General features: G+C 45.5%; 1 protein-coding gene across 1 annotated transcript in view; it reads left to right on the top strand.

The window, feature by feature from the left end:
- Positions 1 to 23462, top strand: part of PTPRA (protein tyrosine phosphatase receptor type A) — a 152301-nt gene that overhangs the window by 57480 nt on the left and 71359 nt on the right. The window contains exon 2 of the mRNA XM_056855773.1: positions 21684 to 21755. The gene's annotated coding sequence lies outside the window, so the exon portion shown is untranslated. The remainder of the gene's footprint in view (positions 1 to 21683; positions 21756 to 23462) is intronic.

The following is a 23462-nucleotide window of genomic DNA, read 5'->3' as shown; positions in this document are numbered from 1 at the left end:
ATACTCTCTCCTGGGATTTTTCTGTCGTGAAGACTGGACAAGCTGAGAGTTCGCCAATTTCTGACAAACTGTTTAGCATATTAAGAAGTTGGCTGCTGCTTGATATCAGACCAGCCCTGCTTCTAGTGTGGGGAATGCCCCCTGTTGGCTGGACTAATTGTAAAACATTTCCTCCTAGATTAATATACATTTCCTACTGGAAGCCTTAGCAGGAAATTAGGTGTGTCTGTGTTACAGTGTGGTCAACTGTGGTGTCGTTTTTTGTTTTGGATCAACTCCCATATACAAAAGCATGTGGCTAAGGGACAATACTCATAGATTTAATTATGTGCCAACATTATAACTACCTATATATACTGACTGAAATACATCCAAATACACAATAATTCTATTGGTATAGAATCTAGAGTCCATATACAGTCCTTGAGCTTGTTCTTCCATATGTTGTGGATATTTCTTCAATGACGCAACACCAATAGATCATTGGTTCTTGTAGGTTATCTGGGCTGTGTGACCGTGGTCTTGGTATTTTCTTTCCTGATGTTTCGCCAGCAGCTGTGGCAGGCAACTTCAGAGGAGTAACACTGAAGGCCACAGCTGCTGGCAAAACGTCAGGAAAGAAAATACCAAGACCACGGTCACACAGCCCGGATAACCTACAAGAACCAATGAACTCTGACCGTGAAAGCCTTCGACCAATAGATCAGTTATAAATAAAGTTATAAATAATCTCTTCTGTATTGGTAGAAAAATAGCTATAAATAATCTCTTCGTACTAGACGGGTCGCCGGCTCCTGATCCCGTTTTCATAAAAATCTTCATCATAACTTCACAGCAATCTTATTTGTCTAAAATTATACATAATCTGACAAACTCCTCATTCCACTTTTCTTTTTTGGCCATCAACTCATAGCCAACTTATGGTGAGCCTGTAAGGTTTTCAAGGCAAGAGCTGAGCAGAGGTAGTTTGCCATTGTCTGCCTTTGCGTAGCGACCCTGGACTTCCTTGGTGGTCTCCCATTCAAGTGCTAACCAGGGTCCACCCTGCTTAGCTTCTGAGATTGTGCTAACCTGGGCCATCCCAGTCAAGGCCAGAGACGTTCAGAGGTGGTTTGCCATTGTCTGCCTCTGCATCGTGACCTGGACTTCCTTGGTGGTCTCCCATCCAAGTACTAGCCAGGGCCAACCCTGCTTAGCTTCTGAGGTTGTGCTAACCTGGACCATCCAACGTCTGGCAAGAGACGTTCAGAGGTGGTTTGCCATTGTCTGCCTCTGCATCATGACCCTGGACTTCCTTGGTGGTCTCCCATCCAAATACTAACCAGGGCTGATCCTGCTTAGCTTCCCAGATCTGACGAGATTGAGATAGCCAGGGACGGGGGCATCTTGCAACTGACAAAAGACCAGATAGACCATAACTAAGTACTAGTAACTGTCCTTTTGTTTGTTTTGCTTAGAGCAACTAGATCTGTCCTTGTAGTACCCTGAATTTGTGCCTTGTAGAAATAAAATAGTTTCATTAGAAAAGAGTCTGCACCAGTCTTTGCCCACCTGCTTTGACCCCTTGGCATGCAATAGCACGACACCCCTGTGGAGGAGGCCTTGGGCAACCCATGAGAGACGGAGGGGTGGATTTTACATGAGGTGGTGGCAGCGTCAGTGAAGCCACTGTCTTGCCTCACAACATGATGGAGAACTTAACATTGTCTAGCATATATTTTCTGTTCCATAATCCTTGTGCCTGCCTCTGACTATAAAAGAAGAGTTGGTTTTTATATGCCAACTTTCTCTACCACTTAAGGGAGACTCAAACCGGCTTACAATCACCTTCCCTTCCCCTCCCCACAGACACCCTGTGAGGTAGGTGGGGCTGAGAGAGCTGTGACTAGCCCAAGGTCACCCAGCTGGCTTTTGTGTAGGAGTGGGGAAACAAATCCAATTCACCAGGTTAGCGTCCGCCGCTCATGTGGAGGAGTGGGGAATCAAACCTGGTTCTCCAGATCAGAGTCCACCACTCCAAACTACCGCTCTTAACCACTACACCATGCTGGCACTTGCATCCATCAAAACATTGAGCTGGAAGGGACCATAGGAGTCCTCTAGGCCAACCTCCTGCACAATGCAGGAAATTCATAAAACCCCCCACTCCCCCAGTGACCCCTGCTCTATGCCCAGAGGAAGGCAAAAAAACCTCCAGGATCCCTGGCCAATCTGTCCTAGAGGAAAATTGCTTCCTGACCCCAAAGTGGCAATCAGTATTTCTCTGGCCATGTAAGAAAGGGCCACAAGAGCTGAGCACTGACTCATCCCTTCCTCCCCTCCCTCTCACGATCTGCCTGAGTTCATAGTGAGTCACAGAATCAGTACAGCTGTAAGATGGCCATCTAGCCTCTGCTTTAAAAACCTCCAAAGGAGAGCCCACCACCTCCTGAGGAAGCCTGTTTCCACTGAGGAACCGCTCTGACAATCAGGAAGTTCTTCCACATTGTTTCAGAGGCTGTCCCTCAGTTCAAAGCCTCACTGATTTAAACTTTGCCTTTACTATGTGAAACAGACTTTCTTTGATCAGGCTAGTAAAGCTGAAGTTGATTGGGGCATCCATGATAGCTTGCCACACTAACAAAACTAATGCTGAGTGGGAAAGCCAGGGGAAAAAATAGACTTCTTGCTGCTTTGGGGAAAAAAATATTGGGATCAGAGATGGTTCAGCATTAGATCTGGTATACATATACTGCTGTCAAGAAATTGCTATCTTGCTGCGTGTGCAGTAGACGACTTGCCTGGTATGTAGGATAGACAAATGAAACCCTGGCTCATAAGTTCTTCCAGCATTTCTTCTGAGGCCTGCAGAATCTTGTTCAGTTGAAGGGATTGTATAAAAATGTAAATTGCTTCCTGTTCAGTAAAGGGTGAAGTATCGAGCATTTATGCTTACACCCACATCTTTAATTATGAGCACCTGGTCGGATTGAAGTGGGAATGCGGCTTGAATAGGTTGGTCAGGTATCCGCAGTCTCAGTGTTCCCCAAGAAATCAAGGATGTGATCAAATGGTGTTGGATAAATGCTTTCCTGAAAAAAATAATTTAGTGTGGAATAGAGGAAAGGAAAGTATATGAACGCATAAATCTACCTTATACTGAATCAGATCCTTGGTCCATCAAAGTCAGTATTGTCTGCGCAGACCGGCAGCGGCTCTCCAGGGGCTCAGGTGGAGGTCTTTCCCATCACCTACTTGCCTAGTCCCTTTAACTGGAGATTCCGGGGATTAAACCTGGGACCTTCTGCATGCCAAGCAGAGGCTCTACCACTGAGCCACTGCCCTTCTCCATGGCTCTCCAGGGTCTCAGGCTGAGGTCTTTAACATCATCTACCTGCTTAGTCCCTTTAACTGGAGATGCTGGGGATTGAACCTGGGACCTTCTGCATGCCAAGCAAATGCTCTACCACTGAGCCACTGTCCCTCTCCATGGCTCTCCAGGGTCTCAGGCTGAGGTCTTACACATCACCTACTTGCCTAGTCCCTTTAACTGGAGATGCCAGGGATTTAACCTGGGACCTTCTGCATGCCACGCAGATGCTCTGCCACCGAGCCATGGCCCCTCCCCTAATCCTTGTAATCTTGCTTGCATGCTTGCTTCCAAAGTGCATTTTGTACCTACAGGATGCTCAACCAGTTTACTTCTTGGTAGGTTCCTGAAAGCCAGAGTAGCCAGTTTTTTAGACTCCTCCAGCCCAGGCTGGGTGAATGATACACCCTCTTATTTCATCAACTGGGATTTTTGTCTAGATAGTTCAGGAAATGAGCCCCATGGTGCAGAGTGGTAAGCTCTGCTCACGACCTGAGTTTGATCCCAACGGAAGTTGGTTTCAGGTAGTCGGCTCAAGGTTGACTCAGCCTTCCATCCTTCCGAGGTCAGTAAAATGAGTACCTAGCTTGCTGGGGGTAAAGGGAAGATGACTGGGGAAGGCCCTGGCAAACCACCCCATAAACAAAGTCTGCCTCGTAAATGTCGGGATGTGACGTCACCCCATGGGTCAGGAATGACTCGGTGCTTGCACAGGGGACCGTTACCTTTACTTTAGCTCAGGAAAAGACTACCACATGCTTTATGTCTCTCATAAGCGATTCATTTCATGTGAACATGAGCTACTGATGTTTAATCCTGGAAGATAATTCACTCTGGCAATAACAAGTGGAAACAAGCGCCCCCCCCCCCCCCGGTTTTAACTTTTAATGCAAATCTGTTCACCAGAATGCGTTTGATCTGTGGTCTCTTGTGACAGGTTTATGTTCTCTTTGCTTAATTCAGTCCACCGCTCCAAACCACTGCTCTTAACCATCACACCACGCTGGCTCTCAGCTTGGTGTAGTGGTTACTCTGCTTTGGGCTGGAGAATAGGACCTGTTTTAGCTAGTTTACACAGAAATCTGTGCAAAGCTTAACAGGAAGATGTTTTCAAAAAGTTTGCAATGTTCCCTGAGTTCCACTGAAATTAACTATTTCAGTAAATTTGAAATCTAGGGCCTTGTGGTAGGTAGCATACAAAGCGCGGTAAAATGATAAAGAAAATACCTGTTTAAAAACTCTAAAACTTGAGGCCCCAGTTTTTAAAATAAGAGGAGCAATCCTGCCAGAATGCTTTTAAGTTCTGTTCATTTAAGTGGAGAGAAGTACATGTGTGTTTAACTGTCATTGGAGAAATAAGACTTAAATGTGCATAATTTTGTCCCAGATCCTCTAGTCTGACACTCTAACCACTACACCAACCATCTGCCAACCGCTAACCCAGGCAATGACCATGCACACAGTGCCACATTGAGGAAGAGCTACAGGTAGCATGTCCAGAAACCGCATGTGGCTTCTGAGGCATTGAGCGAGTTATCACTGGTATAGACGAACCCTCTGGAATTTGCCTAAAATAAAAAATACTTAACACATGCAATGCAGCATTGTACTGACAGTTTCTCACATGAACACACATGAAGCTGCCTCAGACTGAATCAGACCCTTTGCCCATCAAAGTCAGTACTGTCTACTCAGACCAGCAGTGGCTGTCCAGGGTCTCAGGCAGGGGTCTTTTACATCACCTGCTTGCCTAGTCCCTTTAACTAGAGATGCCAGGGATTGAACCAGGGACCTTCTGCATGTCAAGCAGATGCTCTACCCCTGAGCCACAGCCTTCTCCCGTTGGCACTAAATGCACGAAGAAGGGGGAGGCCTTTTCTCTGTTCTGTTTTAGTGCTGTGGTTTGCAGTAGGAATAAAATCTAACATTTCTACAAATGTTGCCTTCCCTTCATCACCATTTTTGCAGAGGAGGTCTTGCAGCTTTTGCGTGTAAATTTTAATTCAGGTAGGATTTGTGAGAGAAGGTAGGTAGACACACATACTGCAGAACAGAAACTAATTTTCAACCCCTGCAGGAATGAAAATTACCTTGGAGAATAAATTAATCTTTTAATACTGCAGGCCTGCTTGGAGTAGGGAAAGTATTTTGTGGCCCCGGGCACTAAGAACAAGCCTGTGTGTGCCTGAAACTGCATATATGTGGGAGGGGAAGAGGCACCCCCCCTTGAGATTATTTCAGTACTGGTTATTGTAAGGGGGGGGACCTTGAGGCCAGCTGCAGTTCAGAAGGAATCCATCTGCTTGAATCCACAGTGGCTTGTTTCAGCCTTCAGCAGTTCTCTTAGGCTGAGGATTTGGGGTGGGGGGAGAGCATTGTTTTTAAGGTTCAGGAAGGACTCGATAAAGGCAGCCAATGGCTGTTTCGGGGCCGATGGCATCAGCGAACCTTTCTGCTGTTGATTCCACAGCACCCTCCTGAGGGCACGGCACCCTCTCCTCCCCGGATTGCGCTCTCTCACTGTGCTGAAATTTGTCATCGTGCAAGTAACTGCTTGTGGCATGGGATTTACTGTGCTTTGTTAGGCAAGGACCACACAGTCTCTTCTCTCCGCCCAGTAAACTTTTGCCAGCACTCTGTTTTGTTTTCCAGAGAAGCAGCCCGCACGGCTAGCGCTTGTCTCTGTCTTCTCATGTAGGTGTCAGTGGTTAGAGTTATGGGTTTAGAGCTGGGAAACCTGGGCTCGGAGCTCAGTTAAGCAGTGGAACTTAGTGGGGGGGGGGATCTTGGGCCTGTTAGCCTCACTCAGCCCAGCCTACTTCACAAGGTGGTTATGGGGATAAAATAAGGGGGGGGGAAGAGTTGGTTTTTATACCCGTTTTTCTCCCTTCCCCACAACAGGCACCTTGTGAGGTAGGTGGGGCTGAGAGATTTCGGAGCGAACTGTGATTAGCCCAAGGTCACCCCAGCAGGCTTCATGTGGAGGAGTGGGGACTTGAACCCAGTTCATCAGATTAGAGTCTGCCGCTCATATGGAGGAGTGGGGAATCAAGCCTGGTTCTCCAGATTAGAGTCCTCTGCTCTTAACCACTACATCATGCTTTCCTGAACGTCCCGAAGAAAGAGGATGGGGATAAAATGAGATAATCGTGTCTCTGACTGGCCTGTATCTCCAGGCTTGTTGAAAGTAAATTAAACTGCTGCAATTAGACATTTGCTAAATGCAGCAAATGATAGGTTGTTATTATTACTATTATCAATAGTAATAATAATAATTATAAAAATAATGTTGTTTATAATAGAAATAACAAAAGTATAAACATAAACAAAATAATATACCTTTCTCACTGGGATTCAAGGCACATTACAAGTATGGTAGGAACCATTCAATCAAGTTAATGAGCCCTGACCGGGAAGGCCCAGCCTAGCTTGATCTCATCAGATCTCGGAAGCTAAGTAGGGTTGGCCCTGGTTAGAGTTTGGATGGGGGAAGTCCAGGGTCGCAACACAGAGGCAGGCAATGGCAAACCACCTCTGAACGTCTCTTGCCTTGAAAACCCTATGGGGTTGCCATGATAATGATTCTCTCTGCTTTTCTTAGGGAGCTTCTAGACTTTCTTTGTGTTCCCTTGCAGGACAGCTTGTAGGTGTGAGGCACCGTATGGCGCCCCTGTTCTGTATCACTTTAGTTACCATCACCCTCCCCTTTAAAAAACTTCTAGTCTTGTACTGATTCCCACTCGTTCTCTGCTTGCTGGTTCCAGTGGGGTTGTAGGTTGTTCCAGCAGGATTGCATCCCTGCCCCAGGATGTGGTGATAGCTGCCAACTTGGAAGGCTTTAAGAGGGGAGTGGACATGTTCATGGAGGAGAGGGCTATTCATGGCAACTAGTCAAAATTGATAATAGTCATGATGCACGCCCACTATCTCCAGGATCACAGGAGCATGTCTATAACATTAGGTGCTTTGGAACGCAGGCAGGATGGTGCTGCTGCAGCCGTCTTGTTTGGGGGCTTCCTAGAGGCACCTGGTTGGCCTCTGTGTGAACAGACTGCTGGACTTGATGGACCTTGGTCTGATCCAGCAAGGCCTTTCTTATGTTCTTATGTATGCAGGACACAACCATAAGAAAACAACAACAGTTGAGTCATGTCAGCCTGCTAGCCAGACTTTTTAGCAGCAAACACAGACTTCCTAGCGCTGTAGCTATGGAGATAGGAGCCTTTCAAGCATGCACCCTGTGTAAGAAGGTGACAAGGAGGCTGATAAACCCAAGATTTATGTGATCAGGAAAGGGATAAGCCAGTCTTTTTATTGGGTGGGGGGGAGAGAAAGGAAACAGCCAAAGAGTTACAAGAGCTCCCTGTCAAAGCAGCTCTGGTTTTTACGAACCCTGCCACACACACTGGGCCGTTTCTCTTTCTGACAGCCTTATTAAATCAGCGCAGGAAAGCGAGGCCGTAAGATGCCATATTTGGCTTTCAGGAAGAAAAAACCCGCCTGACAGCATCTCTCGAATCTCTGAACTCCACGTCAATTTATGTTGCCCCAGCAACAAACTCACACCAGGTTTGAAAGGCTGCTTTGAGGGAGGGCAGCGCGGGGGGGGGGGTGAAGGGGAGGGAGGGAAATGCTCATGGGAAGCATCTTGATGTTAAAGAGGGAATGGATGGATAGTTTGGAAACATCAATTCCGGGACCAGGCGCCTTTTAATTTTTTTTTGCTTTTGTCAGCAAGGAGCGTAATGTTGCATCATAGTTTTAGAGCACGGGTGTCGAACTCAGTTGTTACGAGGCTTGGATGTGACATAAATGTCACTTGGTCGGACCGGGCCATGCCTTTCCAGCCCAGATCGAGAGTGTGTGGGTGTGTTAAAGGGACCAGGCAAGTAGGTGATGTGAAAGACCCCTGCCTGCTACCCTGGAGAGCCACTGCCGGACTGAGTAGACAGTACTGACTTTGATGGACCAAGGGTCTGATTCAGTATAAGGCAGTTTCATGTGTTCAAATACTGAAGAGGGTCAGCGAGGTTTCTGTGTATCAAACGAACACAAAATATGGCCTCTGAGGCAGAGTTGGGAGAGTTGACTGTTCTTTCATTTTACATTGCCGTTGTGGAAGTCAACAAGCAGTGTTGCGGGCCCTTCTTCTGAGGAGAAGCTGGTCATGTTATCACTAACATACAGGGTTGGTATTTTCACAGGTGCATTTGATCTCTTTTCTTTTTGTGTAGGGGCTTCTTTTCTGATCCAGGTGTGAAAATGTCCTCCCTTCTTCCCTATGTAGAACTTACCCAGCAAGTGACTTTTGTTCATATTGCTTGAAGATTTGATTCAGGAGGACAGAAATTTTAAAAATTTTATTTACCTAATTTATATGCTGCCTTTCTCCCTGATGGGCACCTAAAGCGGCTTGCATGGTTCTCCTCTCCTCCATTTTATCTTCACAACAGCCCTGTGAGGTAGGCTAGGCTGAGAGTGTATGACTAGATGATGAGAGGGAACGCATCTTGGTCATCTTCTGGGCATGTAGTGGGGGTCACTGGGGGTGTGGGGGAGGGCAGTTGTAAACTTCCTGCATTGTACTGGGGGTTGGACTAGATGACCCTGGTGGTCCAACTCTGATTCTATGACTGGCCCAAGGGGAACCCAGCAAGTTTCCATGGCAGAGTGGGGATTCGAACCTGGGTCTCCCAGATCCTAGCCCAGCACTCTAACCACAGCACCACGCTGGCTGTCATGGGATCTGAGAAATGAGATCTGGCAATTTTTTTCTTAAAAGGGCGCCGGGATGGGGGCTCAGTATTTAAAATGGGATGCATGGAGTCTTTCTTGTGTTCGGGGCTTTCATCTGGTTAACACAACTTTGGTTGAAATTTGTGGCAATTCTGTTTTGTGTCCTGAATACCAAGCCTGTTTCTAGAAGAAGAAGAGTGGGTTTTTATATCCCTCTTTTTCTACCTTTAAGAAAGTGGCTTACAATCGCCTTCCCCTCCCCACAGCAGGCATGTTGTGAGGTAGGTGAGGCTGAGAGAGTTCAGAGAGAACTGTGACTGGCCCAAGGTCCCCCAGCAGGCTTCATGCGGAGGAGCGGGTAATCGAACACGGTTCTCCAGATTAGAGTCTGCCCCTCTTAACCACCATGCCACACTGGCTCCGTACTCTAGTACAAGAACCAGTTCCCTTCCTTTCACCTTGAGTTTCAATCAGATTTCTCAAGCATGACAACACCACTGAGCCGTGGAGCTTGGGTTTTCCCCTTTTGCAGTGCAGTGCGAAAGATAATTTTTTTAAAAAAGAAAGAGACGTTTAGGATTCAGCTTACCACTGAGATTCCCAAAACACACTGCTCTGAAATTCCTGCAAATGTTAATATCACCCTCATCTGTCACTTAGGAAGATGAATCAGGCCAACAAGGAGCGGGGTTCATAAGGTGCTCAATAAAGGCCCGTCTCATGAGAATTCTGCTCGTTCCAGCATGTAAGCAAGTTGCTGCCCCAGAAAGTTCCAGTCCTGTCGTAGTCGTCTTCATCATCATCTTCTTCCTTTTTTCCCAATAAATGACAGCTGTCAGGAACATGGGAGACATGAGCAGTCATTGACCCAGGCTGGTGGCCTGCGGATGAGCTTATTCTGTCTGAGGCAGTCCCGTGGGCACCAGGAGAAATCTGTAGTGGGGTACAAAGAGCAGTGGCTTGGCCACTGTCCGTAACATGCTTTCCCATATTCAGAGCCCTGACCCTTAGAAAGCCACTGTCATGCCCTTTGGTAGGGAAGATTAAGTTATACAAACAATTGGGGGAAAGTTATTAATGTCAGGACTCAGGTTTGTTCAGTTCCGTCCCATTCCTGGAGGGTAGCTGGTGTCTAGAACGAGAACAGTGTTATATGTTCCTTTCTAAAGCACAGGGCCTCTTTAGAGATAATCCATGGAGTGTGGACACATTTTGCATGCCTCCACTGGTTACTTTCAAAAACTACACATTTCCATTAGACCCAAAGACAATGCTTTTAGGTATTATACCAGCAGCAATTGGAAAAAATCAAGAAGACCTGTTCAGACATATGATTACTGCGGCAAGAGTTATAATTGCATTTCATTGGAAAGAAGAAGTAATTCCATCAATAGATAACTGGCTGGAGAAACTAGCTGAATATGCTGTAATGGCCAAATTGACTAACATTGTCAATAAAAGACCGACGGAAGAATTTAAAGAGAACTGGAAACTGTATTATGAATATGTGTCCAATTAACCATTGTGAAGTAAGCTTATAGCAGGGGAAGCTTCTGTTTTTATACCAAGATATAAAGTAACTCATTAACTGTAGCTTGTTAACATCGGAAAGCAGTAATATTTTCTTCTGATTGTAGAATAGTACATATGTATAATATAATACTGAATAGACTTTATAGCAGTGTGAAGAGTGATATGGTTAATTTTGTATGAGGGAGGATATAATATAGAATCTAGTATTATTATTGACAGAGATGAATTGTAGATCTTGCTTTAGAGATTTTTTTTTTTTTAGAGAAGTGGCCACACACAGTGGCTCAGTGGTAGAGCATCTGCTTGGCATGCAGAAGGTCCCAGGTTCAATCCCCAGCATCTCCAGTTGAAGGGACTAGGCAAGTAGGTGATGTGAAAGACCCCTGCCTGAGACCCTGGAGAGCCGCTGCCGGTCTGAGTAGATGATACTGACTTTGATGGACCAAGGGTCTGATGCAGTATAAGGCAGCTTCATGTGTTCACATGAATAAGGTGTGGTTATTGTCTCCCTTAAATTAAAAAACTACATACTTAAAACTCAGACTGCTGTAAAGAAAATACAAGGGTTTAAGGGTGCATTTGTTTCAGAATGTGTGGACGCTCATAGCATTTCTTCGTAAGTCTGCACTCTGCAAAAGCAGCGAAATAGCTCAGCAGTCTTGAACACACCCTCCAAGTGTGTTCGTATCTGGGAGAACCTACTAAAAGCTGCTTCTGTGAAGACTTATTAGGAAAACAGGAGTAGGATTTGAAAGGTATGTGTGATAGTTTTGCTTTTGAGAATGTAAGGCTACACTCCTGATGGAGAGAGGGTATTGCAGCAGTTGTTTCCCGAGGCACAGATTTCGAAAGCCAGATGTAATCTGAGCTGCTCTTAAAACGGGATGTTTGTGAACTTTGTGGTTTACAGTATACAAAACATCCCAAACAGTTATGTATATAAAAAGGTCCTTTATTTTGAAACATTGTTCATTTAGGAAAACTCAAATTTATGAGCTACTTCAATAAAAATCCTTTCTGTAATTTTATAGGAACAGACTCGAAGCTGTGATTGCAGAGCAAAAAACATTATTTGTTCCTTAATGTAAAACTTCAAACTCGGAGGACTCGGGAAGTGCTGGAAGGATGACTCGCGGTTCAGTTCCTTGATAATTTTGTGTTGTGCCTGTGTACACGTGCTAATAGAGCTTGCCTAGCAGACTGTTTTGTGAAGGTGCTGGTTGCAGGAAAGAATGGAAGAATACAGAAAGGAAGTCGAAAGCTCTCGTACAATAGAGCAAAGTCAGAAATAGAAGTGGATCTCCTGACTCATAATGATGATCCACTCAGCCAGGCATCCTGTCTTTGATGGCAGTCAGTTATGGAAAGTTCAGAGGAAGTGTATAAAAAGGACTGATGGAGTAGAGGATAAATACCGCCCTGCTGGATCAGACCAATTAGTCCGGCATTCTGCTTTCGATAGGGGCCGGCCAGATGCCTCCTAGTGAATGTGCAGACTTCTTGGTGGTGGCACCGCTGCTATGGAAAGTCTGCCTAGAAAGGCCCACGAAGCCACCTCTTTATTTTCTAAAGCAATTCAATCCAGCTTTAACTTCCCGATCTTGGATCTGGAGTCAAGAATAGTTAGTGTGTGTGTGTTCTGCTATTTTAATTTGTTGATGATCTGTGCTAAATTTCTGCCTCTGTTTTGATTGTGTCTGGTAACAGCTCAGCTTACAGGAACAAGAAAGAAGAACAGTTGGTTTTTATATTCCGACTTTCTCTACCACTTAAGGGAGACTCAAACTGGCTTACAATCACCTTCCCCTCCCCACAACAGACACCCTCTGAGGTGGGTGGGGCTGAGAAAGCTCTTAATAGAACTGTGACTAGCCCAAGGTCACCCAGCTGGCTTCGTGTGTAGGAGTGGGGAAACAAATCCAGTTCACCAGATTAGCCTCCGCCGCTCATGTGGAGGAGTGGGGAATCAAACCCAGTTCTCCAGATCAGACTCCACTGCTCCAAACCTCCACTCTTAACCACTAACCACGCTGGGCAGGAATATAATGATTTTTCCCATTCTGTCCCAAAAATAAGGTACTCAGGTGTGCGGCCTCCGAAGCATGTAGTTATCATACAAATAGCCATTAATCTATACATCCATAAAGGATAACTCTAACAACTTTTTTTAAGCCATCTTAGTTACATTTTGTGGCAGTGAATGCCATACCTTAATGTATGTTTACAAGAATATTCCACTCCTAGTGGAAGCCAGTGTGGTGTAGTGGTTAAGAGCGGTGGACTCTAATCTGGAGAACCGGGTTGGTTTTTCCACTCCTCCACATGAAGCCAGCTGGGTGACCTTGGGCTAATCACAGTTCTCTCTGAACTCTCTCAGCCCCACCTACCTCACAAAGTGTCTGTTTGGAGAGAGGAAAAGAAGGAAATTGTAAGCCAGTTTAAAAGGGAGAGAAAGTCGACATATAAAAACCAACTCTTCTTCTCCTCTTCTAGTAGTTGTCAGCCCTTGCCCTAGCCCGAACCAATAACCACGGCAAGAGACACACTGGTTCTCATGGAGTACCGTCTACTTCAAAGAGTCCAAGAATGCAAAACAATCCTTGGGAGCAAGTTGGTGGAAAAGCGAAACTGAGACACAGGCCTGACATTAGTCCATGACCATGTTCCACAATGGACTTGAATTTTGGACTGCCAAGCGTGTAGAAAGTGTTGTCAAATTGGAGCTGACTCATAGCCACCCCATGAGGTTTTCAAGGCAAGAGATGTTCAGGGTGGTTTGCTATTGCCTTCCACAGTGTAGCAACCCTGGACTTCAGTGGTGATTTCCCATTCAAGTACGAACCTTTAACTCCTCACACCTAAACAGCAAGTTAATCTGGCCTGTTAAAACTTTTGAACCCAGTTGTGTTCTGGGATTAGACCGTGAACACTGAGTCAAATGACTGTCTTCTTTTTCCATTTAACCCAGCTTCTCTTGGAGTTTATGAGCTTTTCTGTCTGGCTTGGGCCAGCAGCTGACCAATCATTGTGTGTTGTGGAAAGGGCAGCTTCTCTTCATTTCATGCCCCAGTTGGCCTGTAGTTCTCCAAGGTCTGCCCTCCTAGAGGAGGAGAAGACAACTAAGAAGTGAAACCAGGTTCTTTGCTTCTTCCAGTAGAGACAAAGGAGTTCTAACTCGAGCGTGGTGTAGTGGTTAAGAGTGGTGGACTCTGGAGAATTGGGTTTGATTCCCCACTCCTTCACATGGGCGGTGGATGCTAATCTGGTGAACCAGGTTTGATTCCCCACTCCTCCACATGAGCGGCGGACTCTAATCTGGTGAACTGGATTTGTTTCCCCACACCTACACATGAATCCAGCTGGGTGACCTTGGGCTAGTCACAGCGCTCTCTTCCCCACCTACCTCACAGGATGTCTGTTGTGGGGAGAGGTAAGGAAGGTGATTGTAAACTGGTTTGATGCTCCTTAAAAAGTAGAGACAAAACAGAGTATAAAAACCAACTCTTCTTTTTTTCTGTCTGAGAAGAGTCTGTGCTATCTGAGCTCCTTAGGGGCCATTTGGGATACCCTGTTGTTTCCCCCCCCCCTGCAAATTTTGGAGAATCAAACACATCTTTCCAGCCAATAAATCTAAATGTTGTTTCTGATCTTCATGTTTTAGGGTGGAAGTATACCTCTGACAGATGGTTTCGTTGTTTAATTGTTTTTGAAAAAAATTCACTCAACCCCAAAGGCTCTTTGTGGTTAATAACTATGTGTAACATAAAATAAGTGATAGAAGTTAATATCATGTGACAGTGTAATGGCTAGCAGCATCAGCAGCTTGAGAGGATTCAATAAATTCATTGAAGAATAAGCCATTTAACAAAAATAGAACATTCACACATGGGGGAGCCCACAAGGACTTATGGGGGGGCTTCTAATTTCCCTCCCTTCCCCACTATTTCCTCTTTCCCTTCCCTGAAAGCCCCCATAGCCCCTCCCTTCTTCCTTCTTCCTTCTTTCCTTTCCACCAGCCAACCTACCTTTATCTGCCCCTCCTAGCCATCTTTCCCTTCCTTCTCTCCCCCTGGCATTCTCTCCTTGAGAATACTATGGCCCAACTGCATAGTAGGGAACCTGCAAGGACTTGAGGGGAGGGGGTGCCTCACTTTCCCCTGTATCCCCTTCCCCACACTATTTCCTCTTTTCATTCTGGCAGCCCCATATCCTTACCTTTCCCAAAACTTACCTTTTGTCTACACCCTGTCTTCAGCTGTATTTTTTAACTGTGTTTATACTGTGTCTTTCTCCCCAATAGAGCCCAGAATAGCTTGCATCATTCTCCCCATTAGCATTGACTGCTACCAAATATCAGTTCAGCTATGGCGGTATTGCTCCAGTGTTGAAAGATGTTTGCGCTTTGGCGATTAACCAGGAACTGGGACAGTCACCAGAGGTGCTGTTCAACACTTGTCTTACATATCTTGGTACACAGAGGCTAATTTGTATGGGTGCATTTAGTCATTCTGAGAGTGTACAAAGGACACTGAGGTAATCCTTCAAGAGTGGTTGGGCCCCTCTGCCTTTTAGAGCTTGGCATGTCAAAACCAGCAAACTCCCCCCACCCCGTTAAATTCAGCTGCTTTCTTGTGTTTCCTGTCTGGTGGACTCATCGTGTGATTTGGAAGGGGCACTGCCTTGAATGGTGCTCCAAAGTCTGACCCACAACGAAGAGGGTACTAGCACAGTTACTGGATCCCCAATAGAACTTCCAAGGTGAGAGATTAAAAACAGATAAAAGGAAGTATTTCTTCACACAACGCATAGTTAAACTGTGGAACTCCCTGCCCCAGGATGTGGGGATGGCTGCCAACTTGGAAGACTTTAAAAGGGCAGTGGATATGTTCATGGAGGAGAGGGCTGTCCATGGCTACAGGTCAAAATGGATACTAGTCATGATGCATACCTATTCTCTCCAGGATCAGAGGAGCATGCCTATTATATTAGGTAACGTGGAACACGGGCAGGACGGTGCTGCTGCAGTCGTCTTGTTTGTGGGCTTTCTGGAGGCACCTGGTTGGCCACTGTGTGAAGAGACTGCTAGACTTGATGGGCCTGGGTCTGATCCAGCAGGGCTCTTCTTATGTTCTTAAGGATTTTTAGGCTTACTACAGATATCAAAGAAGTCTCCAATGCCATCTAATAGCATGTGTGGCGAGCTTTCCTCTATGTCTGTCATTCCCCCCCCCCGCCCCCATCAGGGCCTGCGCCTCAGTTTGTGGTCCCTTGGTAACAAGATGATGCACAATGATTGGCGCTTGGAGGATCAGTCTTGCTGAGGGCAGCCCGAATGGATGATGAACAGTCAGTTCCTGGCTTCTTGAGTTTTAAATTCCAGTTTAGATTTCAACACAGCAGACAGTTGGCTTGAAAACCACTCTCCCCCCCCCCCCCCCCGTCACAGTGTGTTGGAGGTGATTGTGACAAGCCTGTTGTATCATGCTGGGAAGATGTTAGCAGAAGAGGAAACTGTGGTCTTTTCTCTGTGGCTCCGTAAACCTCTTTGCTAGCTTTTCCTCTTAATCTGCCCACCATGTCCAATTTCAAGCTCGCTATCCCCTGCATTGTAAACTGGTAACCAGAAACCTGTTAGCCAAAATGCCCGGTTATGAATTGTTATATGGGGGAATTAGCGAATCAATAACCACCGCTTGGCATTTTATTCATTTATTCATTTACTAAAACATTTATATCCCGCCTTGGATTCAAACATAACTTGCAGTGGGAAGGATAATGCAGAGAACTGGGGCTTTGAAGTCTGGGTAGTTTAAGAGAGAGAAAGAGTGTAAAAACTGCCATCAAGTCACAGCCAACTTATGGCGACCCCTCGTGGGTCTGTCAAGGCAAGAAACGAACAGAGGTGGTGGTTGGCCATTGCCTGCCTCTGCATAGCAATCCAGGACTTCCTTAGTGGTCTCCGATCCAAGTACTAACCAGGGCTGACCCTGCTTAGCTTCTGAGATCTGACAAGATTGGGCTAGCCTGGGCCCTCCAGGTAAGGGCAGATGAACAGAGGTGGTGGTTTGCCATTGCCTGCCTCTACATAGCAACCTAGGAGTGGGGAATCAAACTCGACTCCCCAGATTAGAGTCTGCTGCTCATGTGGAGGAGTGGGGAATCAAACCCAGTTCCCCAAATTAGAGTCCGCCACTCTTAACCACTACACCACACAGCTCCAGTCCCACATTTTACCACCTACACTCTGGTATGGTTAGAAGGATGAATTATTGTTGTTTTTCCTGGGAAAGGTCTGGAATAGAACCACCCTGAAGCATCTGGAATTGGGCGATTAGGTTTCTGAATCAGGGCAATGTGGCTTCTGAGTAAGGGGTGTGTTTTTAAATTGGTTTTGAGCCCCTGGGCTCTTACAGTGGATAGATTGAGAAAGCAGGTGGTGGTTAGAGCTTTCATTTCAGGTATGCAGTCAAAAAGAGAACTTGGCAGGCGACTGGAAGGTGTTGTGCGAATTGGCTTTTGGCACTGCCATCTGTTGTGAATGTGGTGGTCCTGAGACAGGGGTTAGGTCCGCATTCATTTGTATGGGAAGAATTATCAACTTCGTCAGCGTTGTGAGCATTTGGGATCACACACCGGGGAAACGTCAGACAGGCATGCATATGGGGGCCAATGGTGATTTAAACTGAGAAGCTCCAGCTGTGGGAAACAGCTGAAGTTGGCGTTTAAAGCTAGATCTCTCCTGGATGTGTGTGCTGTGCATTATTTCTGGCTTCGACTTCATCTTTCAAGATCAGCATTTCATCTAAAGCCATGGCATTCATGTGAACCCTGATCCTTGAAGACTTTTTCCTTTCTTTGGGTCTTGTAGGTTATCCGGGCTGTGTGACCGTGGTCTTGGTATTTGTCTTTCCTGACGTTTCGCCAGCAGCTGTGGCAGGCATTCTTCAGAGGATTAACACTGAAGGTGTTAATCCTCTGAAGATGCCTGCCACAGCTGCTGGCGAAACGTCAGAAAAGAAAATACCAAGACCACGGTCACACAGCCCGGATAACCTACAAGAACCAATGAACTCTGACCGTGAAAGCCTTCGACAAGATTTTTTCCTTTCTGTTTTACAGTTCACTATTCTGGGCTTCTGAACTTTTTTTGTTGACAGTTTTTGGGATCCTGCTATCTCACAAGGGGGTAGGGAATGTAGAGCAACTCAAATGACTTTTTCCAGTTCTGCGATGTCCTTTTTGAGAATACAGTGGCCAGAACTGTACGCAGTATCCCAAATGAGGCCACACCATAGACCACTACAGGGGGATTATAATATCGACCATTTTATTTCCAACCCCTTTCCTAATAATCCCTAACATAGAGTTTTCCTTTTTCACCACTGTAGCACGTTGGGTTGACAATTTCACTGACCTATCTGCTACGACCCCCAGATATTTTGTTTCCTTTTAACCACTACACCAAACTTAGATTCAACCGCTCTTAACCCCTACACCAGCTTGGTGTGGTAGAGGGTCTGCTTTGCATGCAGAGGATCCTGGGTTTAATCTCTAGTTTAAAAGGTCAGGTCGTAGATGAAGTGGCAGATCTTTGCCTGAGACCCTGGAGAGCTGCAGCCGGCCAGAGCTGATGGTACTGACCTTGCTAGACCCCAAGGGTCTGACTCTGAGGAAGGATTCTTCCTGTATTTAACCACTCACTCCTTTAACATAAGAAAGGCCATGCTGGATCAGACCAAGGTCCATCAAGTCCAGCAGTCTGTTCACACAGTGACCAATCAGGTGCCTCCAGGAAGCCCACAAAGAAAACTGTAGCAGCCGCATTGTCCTGCCTATGTTCCACAGCACCTCATAGAATAGTCATCTTCCTCTGATCCTGGAAAGAATAGGTATGCATCAGGACTAGCATCCATTTTTACTAGTAGCCATGAATAGTCCTCCATGAACATGTCCACTGCCCTCTTAAAGCCTTTTAAGTTGTCAGCCATCACCACCTCCTGGGGCAGGGAGTTCCACAATTTAACTATGCATTGTGTAAAGAAATACTTCCTTTTATCTGTTTTGAATCTCTCCCCCTCCAGCTTCAACAGATGACCCCGCGTTCTAGTATTATGAGAGAGGGAGAAAAGCTTCTCCCTGTCCACTCTCTTCATACCAGGCATAATTTTATACTCTATCATGTCCCCACATCTCTCTTATCATGTGAAATAGTTCCCCCAGCAAATCCTCATTGTAAGAATTACAGTGCTTGGCTTCCACTGGCCGGACTGCCCCTTTAGATGAATAGCTGGATCCCTGTACAGAGGAATGAAGCTAATCCTTTCTGTCTGAAGCAAGAGCCATTTTTGGACATATTCAGCTTGTCTTTTGTGTGTGTTCACTTTGCTTCTGTCTGACTTTGCTGCCCCAAATTTCCGGTCTCTTGACAGAGGAAGCATGCTGACAGATACTAGAGGTTTCTGAGAAAGCAGAAGCCTTTACCTGATCAGGGGTTTTTTTCCGTTTATTCAAGCTGCCTTTAGATTTGGGAAAGTCTTAGCATGTCAGAGCTCTAGAATTGATGCACTGAGCACAATAACCAAAGCACATTTTTAAACATTTTGAAACCCTTTTTATTTTGTGTTTGAGGGATTTTAAAGACACATATAAGAGTGAGCATTATCTTGGAGTTTGTTATTCCAGTACATTATGAATAATATTAAGTTCTCAATGAACTTTGTTTCTTTTGGAAACTAATCATAGAATCATAAAGTTGGAAGGGACCGCCAGAGTCATCTAGTCCAACCCCTTGCACAATGCAGGAAATTCACAACTACCTCCCCTACTAATAGCCATGAATAGCTTCCATGAACATGTCCAATCCCCTCTTAAAGCCTTCCAAATTGACAGCCATCACCACATCCTGGGGCAGTGAGTTCCACAATTTAACTGTTTAGTTGCATACTTCACAAGGTGGCTGTGAGGACATTATGGAGAGGGCACAGTTGAATATGTCTATTCCCCCCACCCCAATTGTCATTTTTGTATATCACACTCTCCCTGGATAGTTGCAGCTTACTTTGGTGCACCATTTTGCCATTTTCCCCATCTTGCTTAACTGGAAAATTACTCTTGTTTTGGGAGAGATTTGAAATATCAATAAGCAAACCGTCCTGATTTTCCTCTGGCAGGCTGTCATGTAGGAGTTTAGAGCACACGGTTAGTTCTGTACATCTGAGATCTCTTGCGTTTTGATCTCCTCGGCAGATCAGACGATGAGGGGGAGCGGAGCAAGGTTTGGAAATGGAAAGGAGGGCAGACTGGATAGAGAGAGATAAACCAGGCCGGTCTTTAAAACTCAACGTTCTGTTGAGAAGCCGTCCACGGCTGCGGCTAGCAGCAGTGTCAGCTGACGGTCAGAAACTACTATAGCAAGTTAGGCCAGATATTTTCATTGGCAGTGGCTAATTGTCAGTAACATCCTTCTTCCTTTTCATAATTGTGAATTATGTCATAGTTGGCCTGTTGTAGAAATGTCTTCCTAAGACGCCGGAGGGGTGGGGAAGAACTTGCCTATTCTGCAGTCTCTCAGCGTCATGCAAGTGAGACCAGCATACTGGAACATTTTCCCCCTCTGGATCAGTCAGAGGGGCAGTTGCCTGGTTTGGTTGGTGTCTGTCTCCCATAGCGGCCTGCTTACGCATCTTGCCCTTGTTCTGCCTTCACTTGTATTTCACTGAAAAACTGTCTCATCAGCTGCTTAATCTTGCACTGCCACGAGAATACAGCATCAAAGAAAATGCAGCCTTTTTTGTGCAAGTCCCTTCAGTGGACATGCACCCACGCCATTGGTTCTTGTAGGTTATCCAGGTTGTGAGACCGTGGTCTTGGTATTTTCTTTCCTGATGTTTCATCAGCAGCTGTGGCAGGCATCTTCAGAGGAGTAACACTGAAGGACAGTGTGTCTCATTGTCAAGTGTGTAGGAAGAGTAATATATAGTCAGAAAGGGGTTGGGTTTTGAGCTGAATCATTGTCCTGCAAAAAGTATCAAAGGTAATGTGCTAATCATTGTCCTGTAAGTATCAAGATAATGTGCTAATGAGGGTGTGGTATATTAATATGGAACCATTGCATCCTGAAGTGATCTGTTAACATGTGAAATCCAAAGCTAATCCGCATGGCTATTGTGGACTGTAGTCTTGTGGACTGTAGTCTTTACCCACACCATTACTTATGACTCTTCCAGTTAGCTTCTGGTCTGTCTCCTTGGAAGGGATTCAGCAGCTGGCAGGAGTCCATCGCATTCCCCCAACACTTTTGGAGGGGTTTGAGAAGGGGAGGTGGAGAGGGGTGGTCGACCAATCGACAAAGGAGAGAAGAAGCCATTTTTCTCGCCCGGAAGGATCAAAGCCAATGGCAACATTTCCCCCCCAGCATCAGATTGGGTGTGTACTTGCTAAGAGTGGACCCAGTTTCCACTCAAGGCTGAAAACTAAGACCAGAGGAAATCCCAAGCGTCCAAATACTTATGCTAAATGGAGTTGGACCTAAGCCAGCCTCTTTTCTAAGACTGACAAGCAGATTTTTCCAATCCCACGCAAATACCCATCTCTGATGTCAGAGGCTGCTTTGACCAATCAGAGCCATATCCCAACTCCATCAAGTAATGGCTTTGAACTGCCATGACAAATACCCGGTCTGGTCTAAATCGGCTCATCCTTTGTCCAAAAGGGATTAAGTCTGCCAGGATGGAAAACGTGGGATGGGCCTAGAAATCTTTTTTGTAATGTAATCTTGGATCCCAGGCACTCTAGGTGGCATGCCTAAGCCTCAACAAGTTTTAGGATATCTGCCACAGGGGTTCCTGGACTCTACGTGATATCGAAGATGGAGTTTCAGCCTTCTGAAGCACATGGCAAGTCAGTGCTGTCAATAAGATGAGGCATCTAATAAACAATGTAAATAAGACTAGGATTACAGCGTTCTGCAGGAAAGCATAAAATATTAAGGCCATGTCAGTAGAAGGTGAAGGAGGATTCCGCATTACAAATCTTTCCTGAAAATCCTGCTTTGTTCTTTTTGCAGGTGGCGCGACTTGAAGAACCTTTATGAGATCCAAATGTCTGCTGGGTGGATGATGTACCTTTGGTAATTAAGGTGAGAACAGTTAATTGGATATTTCTTATCAAATTTAAAAAAAATGCAGTTTTCTCCTGGTGTGATACATTAATGGTGCAGTAGCATTGGTTTCTGGAGGTGTGTTCTGCCTTAAATGCTTCCTGCCATATTTTTATTTTCCTGCATATTTTGCTAGCAGGAATACCAGGTTCCCGCTGGAGGTGGAGAATCCCCTGGGCTGGCAGGGGGACTCACCAGCAGCAGGGACAGCATGCCAGAAGTGATGTCATTGCAACGTAGCAACACTCTGGTATTTGGGCAAAAGCTCTATGATAAAAATGGCTTCTGCCATAGAGTTTTTGCCCAAATATCAGAGCGTGGCCATGACACAATCATGTCGCCAGAAATGGAATTGTAGCGATGCTAGCCTAGGCCTCTCCTCGCTGCCAGTAAGTTCTCCCCCATCCACCCCTGCCAATTGCTGGGGGATACCTGGCAACCCTATTTGCTAGCGCACCTGCAGAGGACAGAATCTGTATGTAGGGATATGGGGTGCTTTCTGTGCTTCTCAAGTACTTCCTGTGACCAGTGCAGCATGGAGTTGCCTTTCTAGAATATCTGACCTGGCCAGACCCACAGTACAGTCCATAATATGGCCGGTAGCCTAAGCCATCCAGGTTTTTAGAAATATATAACATGCATGTTCTTGCATTAAAGGTTTCAGGTAGGCAATAAAGTCACACTAACGCACGGGCCCTACTCAGAACCAAGTCCAGAGTTGCTATACCTCTAGTTGGCTCTGTGACCAACTGCTTCAATGCATCAAGCATTTAGGATGTCTAGAAAGCTGTCTGAATTACCTCTTTCAACATATAGAAGGGTATTTATGGTTTTGCATTTGCACGTCTTTCCATCAGCGGTGTTCTTAGGAAGGTTTAATGGCATTCCATACTCTTAACAGATTCTGCAAATGTGGTACTAACTGAATTGACTCTATAGATCATGTTTTTTTTATTGCCCTGGATTTTCAGATTTGACAGCTGAATTAATTTTGTCTTTGCTGAAGCAGGACTCAATCTCTGTAGAAGCTAAGTCTTCTTGGTTACTAAGTGATGAAGACAAACAAGTAACGTTGGGTGTGGCTAAATTTTTGGCGGCTATAGTAAAATCACATTGTAACTCGGGTAGTAAATCTTAGGTTTCCCTTTTAGTATGTGATGGCTTGCTGTTTATGACTTTGGTCTCAAAAACAGAATTAAGATGAAGACAGGACAGGGAGAATTATGATTGGGGTTGTTGTGTTGCTCTGTGTTTCAAAGGGCACATAGAATCAAATAAGTTAGAAAGCATTAGGGGAAGAAACTCCCTGCATGGAAATCCTCTGGGTAGTGATACTGGGCCTAAAGGGGGAGGGTGTACAATCACAGTTGGCAAATTTCAAGGAGGATAAGGAAATCAGGGAGGTGACCAAAGGGCAGAATGTTGTAATACTGGGTGATGTTAGCAGCCCTTACATTGACTGGTGAAATATGTGCTTGAGTCATGCCATAGAAATAAGCTTTCTAGACATCCTAAATGCTTGTTGCATTGAAGCAGTTGGTCACAGAGCCAACTAGAGATATAGCAACTCTAGACTTGGTTCTGAGTAGGGCCCGTGCGTTGGTGTGAGATGTAAATATTGTTGCATTGATTGAGAACAGTGACTTAATAGCAGTGCTATTAAGTTCAGTATTTATGTCAGCAGAA

Source organism: Euleptes europaea, chromosome 9 (assembly GCF_029931775.1).
Source record: "Euleptes europaea isolate rEulEur1 chromosome 9, rEulEur1.hap1, whole genome shotgun sequence".
Lineage (NCBI taxonomy): Eukaryota > Metazoa > Chordata > Lepidosauria > Squamata > Sphaerodactylidae > Euleptes > Euleptes europaea.
This window is presented reverse-complemented; position numbering and strand designations above follow the sequence as displayed.